General features: G+C 44.5%; 1 pseudogene; it reads right to left on the bottom strand.

Moving 5' to 3' along the window:
• Nucleotides 1–4,013: 4,013 nt before the first annotated feature.
• LOC134295753 (U2 spliceosomal RNA) lies at nt 4,014–4,161 on the bottom strand (annotated as a pseudogene).
• Nucleotides 4,162–6,107: the final 1,946 nt, after the last annotated feature.

The following is a 6,107-nucleotide window of genomic DNA, read 5'->3' as shown; positions in this document are numbered from 1 at the left end:
ATGAGATCTGATTCAAGTTTGCCGAGAATTGCACTAGTGGCCAAAGTTGCAATATCCTTTATAGTCAGATGTATTGAGAACATGTAGGAGTTCATTATATATCCTATATCAGGGGTCCTCAAACTTTTTAAGCCGAGGGCTGGTCCACAATCCTTCAGACTGTTGAGGGGCCGGATTATCATTTGAAAATAAAATACAAAGAAATTCCGATGCACACTGCACATGTCTTATTTGTAGTGCAAAAACAAGAACAATGAAAGAACAATACAATATTTAAAAATAAAAACAATTTTAACCAACATACATTTATCAGGATTTCAATGGGAAGTGTGGTCCTGCTTCTGGCCAATGAGATAGTCAAGTTAATTAGGGTTGTTGTTGTTGTTGTTGTTGTTGTTGTTGTTGTTGTTGTTGTTGTGTGCCTTCAAGTCATTTCAGACTTTGGGCGAGCCTAAGTCTAAAATTTATTTATTTATTTATTTACTGCATTTATTTACTACATTTGTATCACACCCTTCTCACCCCAAAGGGGACTCAGAGTGGCTTACAAATTATATGTACATACAATATATTATACCGTGTTTCCCCGAAAATAAGACAGTGTCTTATATTATTTTTTACTCCCAAAGATGTGCTAGGTCTTATTTTCAGGGGATGTCTTATTTTTCCATGAAGAAGAATTCACATTTATTGTTGAACAAAAAAATAAACATTTATTCAGTAGCTGTCATCACAAACCAACATAACCAAACCAGACAAACTGTGACTTCTGTCAAGAATTTCTTGTTACTACCATTATTTCCATATACAACTGGTATGTACATTTACCAACCCTGCATGCTATGGTGCTTTGTTTGGTGGGCACCGGGCATGCTTCCAAACAAAAACTTTGCTAGGTCTTACATTTGGGGGAGGCCTTATATTTAGCAATTCAGCAAAACCTCTACTAGGTCTTATTTTTTGGGGATGTCTTATTTTAGGGGAAACAGGGTATTATTAGCATAGCACAATATTAGCATTATATATTACTATACTGAACTATACCACTATACTGTAATATTATTAGTAATATCATATGTAATATAGAATACATAATTAATATTATTATATGGTATTAGTGTTATATTGTATTACATTATAATATTATCAATATTATATGTATATACAATATATTATAAAACTGAGGGCGGGGGCCAGGTAAATGACCTCGGAGGGCCGCATCCAGCCCCCGGGCCTTAGTTTGGGGACCCCTGTCCTCAGGCCTGTAGTGAGGGGGCGGTTTTAGGGGTTCGACCCCCCCCCCCAATTTTTCAGGTTATAAAAAAAACCCTGGTTTACTCATGAATTTTAACTGGTTAACCAAATCCCCATGCTAAGTCTATGAGACGCAAAACATTAAGAGTCCCTCCAGGCACTATTTCAAGCAGATATTGACAGGTTTGTAGCGGGGAGAGGTGTGTGCTAGGGGTTCAACCCCCCCCCCCAAATTTTCAAAACCCCTCCCGAAATTTTTTTCTGGCTACAGCCCTGCCTGTCCTATATACTCGAGTATAAGATGAGATTTCAGCCCTTTTTTCAGGCTGAAAAAGCTTCCTCAGCTTATACTCAGGTGAGGCCCTATCGGGAAGGCATGGGGCTGAAAGAAGAGCACTTTCCCCACGCCTTGCTGCCAGGACCCTCACATAATCATAGAATCATAGAATCATAGAATAGTAGAGTTGGAAGAGACCACATGGGCCATCCAGTCCAACCCCATTCTGCCAAGAAGCAGGAAATCACATTCAAAGCACCCCCGACAGATGGCCATCCAGCCTCTGGTTAAAAGCCACCAAAGAAGGAGCCTCCACCACGGCCCCGGGGAGAGAGTTCCACTGTCGAACAGCCCTTCTCACAGTGAGGAAGTTCTTCCTGATGTTCAGGTGGAATCTCCTTTCTTTCCTGTAGTTTGAAGCCATTGTTCCCTTGTGTCCTAGTCTGCAGGGCAGCAGAAAACAAGCTCCCTCCCTCCTCCCTAGGACTTCCCTTCACGTATTTGTACCTGGCTCTCATGTCTCCTCTCAGCCTTCTCTTCTGCAGGCTAAACATGCCCAGCTCTTTAAGCCGCTCCTCATAGGGCTTGTTCTCCAGACCCTTAATCATTTTAGTCGCCCTCCTCTGGACGCTTTCCAGCTTGTCAACATCTCCCTTCAACTGTGGTGCCCAGAATTGGACACAGTGTGATTCCAGGTGTGGTCTGACCAAGGCAGAATAGAATAAGGGGGAGCATAACTTCCCTGGATCTAGACGCTATTCCCCTATTGATGCAGGACAGAATCCCATTGGCTTTTTTAGCTGCCGCATCACATTGTAGGCTCATGTTTAACTTGTTGTCCACGAGGACTCCAAGGTCTTTTTCGCACACACTGCTGTCAAGCCAGGCGTCCCCCATTCTGTATCTTTGATTTCCATTTTTTCTGCCGAAGTGAAGTATCTTGCATTTGTCCCTGTTGAACTTCATTTTGTTAGTTTCGGCCCATCTCTCTAGTCTGTCAAGATCGTTTTGAATTCTGCTCCTGTCTTCTGGAGTGTTAGCTATCCCTCCCAGTTTTGTGTCGTCTGCAAACTTGATGATCGTGCCTTCTAACCCTTCGTCTAAGTCGTTAATAAAGATGTTGAACAGAACCGGGCCCAGGACGGAGCCCTGCTGATGGCACTCCACTTGTCACTTCTTTCCATGATGAAGACGACGCATTGGTGAGCACCCTTTGGGTTCGTTCGCTTAGCCAATTACAGATCCACCTAACCGTAGTTTTGTCTAGCCCACATTTTACTAGTTTGTTTGCCAGAAGGTCGTGGGGGACTTTGTCGAAGGCCTTACTGAAATCCAGGTAGGCTACATCCACAGCATTCCCTGTATCGACCCAACTCGTAACTCTATCGACCCAACTCGTAACTCACCTCTCCTCACAGCACCCCAGCCCTCCTCCTCCCTTGCTCGCCACATGTGCACCTTCCTCGGTGGCGGCAGAGGAGGAGGGAGCCATGGCGGCGGGATTTGTCCGTTGCCCGGCTCCCCTCCAGGCTCAGCTCTGGGCTGGATCTACTGCTGCCACGGCTGCATAGCCATTCCTGGTCGGCCCTGGAGCAGACGCTGGTGGTGCAGGCATTGGCCACTCCGGATTGGGACCAAAGTAAAACCCAGCCTTCCCTCTTTATGTGCCTTCATGGCAGAGTTTGAAGACTCCTTCTCCCCTCCCCCAACCCAAATCTATGGGTGGCTGAGACAGGGACGCTTTTGCTTTCTCATGCGTCATGCCCAACAGAAAGGCACAATTTGGGCTATAAAATAACCTTCAGGCTGCAAGACATGCATGAAACAAACTAATATTGCATTAAGACTTATATCCCAACACCAAGATATTTTATTCTAAAATTCCAAGCAGCTTGGGCCCCAAACTTTTTGAATGAAGGACACTCAGGCCACTTCTACACTGCCATATACCGTATATATTCAAGTATAAGCCGACCTGAATGTAAGCCGAGGCACCCAATTTCACCAAAAAAACTGGGAAAACTTATTAACTTGAGTATAAGACGAGGGTGGGAAATGCAGCAGCTACGGGTCAATTTCAAAAATGAAATAGATATTAATAAAATTGCATTATTTGAGGCATCCGTAGGTTAAATGTGTTTGAATATTTATATAAAACTGTAAATTAAGATAATAATAAGATTTTAATAAGATAAGACTGTCCAACTCTGAATGCCTATATACTCAAGTATAAGCTGACCTGAATAGAAGCCAGACAGGACCCCCACTCGAGTATAAGCCGAAGGGAGCTTTTTCAGCCCTAAAAAAGGGCTGAAAAACTAGGCTTATATACAGTAATCCAGAATATCAAGTTGAATATAAACTCAACCTAAGAACAAACTTACAGAACTTATCTTGGGGACTTCCTGTTTATGGATATATTATGGTATCTGATATACAGAAGACTTCTGCTCCCAAGCCTTTTTGGATATGGGAGACTCGATTTGTTTGAAGAGTAAAAAAATCACTCCCTCATTCTCCCCCTTCCTCTTAAAATGTATATATCTTGCAAAACAATAGAGCGATTTTCAATAAATGTGAGTTAAATAAATATGCTACACTTGATCTTAGCCAAAAGGCCGAGAAGCATTAAAGAAGGGTTAAATAAATATGGAATCTGAACACATCATCATTTGCATGATGCAAATGGAAGTGAATAGGAAGCTGCTCAAGAACATCAGCAAAAGTGCCTCTCCCACTCATGTGCGTGGAAACCAAGTCCCATTCATCCTGGTGGGTTGTTCTGGGGCGAAGGATCAGCCCTAGAGCCTCCCCTGCCTGCTTTTGTCCCTATTCAACCAGATCACTTCAGGCACCTAAGCGGCTTGTTAAAATCTCAGTATGAATGTCCTTGAATGTTAAGCCTGTGGGTGTACAGGGAATTTCAAATATCTTACTCAGTGCCCAGAAAGGGTAGCCATTTTTGAAACATTTTACATTTTACCAGTAGCTGCCGCATTTCACACCCCCATCCTATACTCGAGTCAATAAGTTTTCCCAGTTTTTGTGGTAACATTGCGTGCCTCGGCTTATATTCGGGTCGGTTTATACTCGAATATATACGGTATATCATCATCATCATCATCATTTAATTACTTATTAATCGCCCTCCATCCAAGATGCTCTAGGCGATTTACAAGATAAAATTGTAAAGGATAAAAATACATACATACAAATATTGATAAAATTAACATAGATTAAAAGCTCTAGTAAAGAGCCAGGTCTTGAGTGCGAGGGTGAAAGGCCCCAACTCACGCATGGCTCTCATCTAGGGCGGCAAGGCATTCCATAGGCAGGGGCAGAAACAGAAAAAGCTCTGTGCCTGGTCCTTTCCAAGTGCACTTCTCTAGGACCCGGTACATAAAGTAAGTCTCGTTGGGATGGTCGTTGCGACCTCCGATGATGGGAGAAGGAGAGACGGTCCCTAAGGTACGATGGGCCCTGGCCGTAAAGAGTTTTAAAGGTCAGAACTAGCATCTTCTATAGACCACGGTAATCAGTGGGAAGCCAATGCAGATGCTGCAGCACTGGTGTGATGTGGCATTTCATGGGTGTTCTTGTGAGTAGCCTGGCTGCCGCATTCTGAACAATACGGAGCTTTCGGGTCGTGGACATCGGAAGGCCAACATACAGGGCGTTGCAATAGTCCAGCCTAGACGTGACCGTGGCCTGGATGACCGTTGCCAGAGCCTCATCAGATAGATAGGGTGCCAGTTGCCTCGCTTGTCGTAGGTGGAAAAAGGCCTGTTTGCTGGCAGCAGCGACCTGAGCTTCCATTGTCAGCTGTGAATCTAAAACGACACCCAGGCTCTTAATGGAAGGCGAAGGAGATAGGGCAGCACCATCGAAGGTGGGGAGCAAGTGGGTCAGACCAGTCGAGCGGCCATGCCAGAGAATCTCAGTCTTCGCCGGGTTCACCTTCAGTCTGCTAGCACGTAGCCAGTTCGACAGAGCCTCCAGACATAAGGTGAAATGGTCTGGTATTGACGTTGCTCCAGGCTCCAGGCGCAGAAGGAGTTGGGTCTCGTCCGCATATTGATAGCAATCTAGGCCAAAACTCCGAGCCAAACTAGCAAGGGGTCTAACGTAGATGTTGAAGAGAAGAGGGGAGAGAAGTGCACCTTGGGGGACCCCACATAGGAGGGGAGATCTGTCAGAGACTTGATCCATATACTCCACGCATTGGCTCCGGTTTCGCAGAAATGAGTTGAACCAATTGAGGGCCTGACCGCGAACTCCGGACATGGTGAGACGGTGAATCTTTAGATCGTAGTCAACAGTGTCAAACGCTGCGGTAAGGTCGAGAAGTACCAGAAGCGCTGATCCGCCACTATCAGACTGGCGACGAAGTTCATCTGTGATCGCAACCAGGACTGTCTCTGTCCCATGACCATGTGTATGTCTCTGGGGCAATAACTGGTAATAAGAGGGAAAGATTATTTAAAGATTTTTGAAAAGCATAAGAAAACTATCCAGAACTTTACTAAAGGGAAACAAGGCTATGATTCCCACCACATTCCTCAGTTTCATCCTTACA

This window comes from Anolis carolinensis, chromosome 1 (genome assembly GCF_035594765.1).
Source record: "Anolis carolinensis isolate JA03-04 chromosome 1, rAnoCar3.1.pri, whole genome shotgun sequence".
NCBI classification, from domain to species: domain Eukaryota; kingdom Metazoa; phylum Chordata; class Lepidosauria; order Squamata; family Dactyloidae; genus Anolis; species Anolis carolinensis.
The sequence above is the reverse complement of the archived record's forward strand: the minus strand, read 5'-3'. Positions and strand labels throughout refer to the sequence as shown.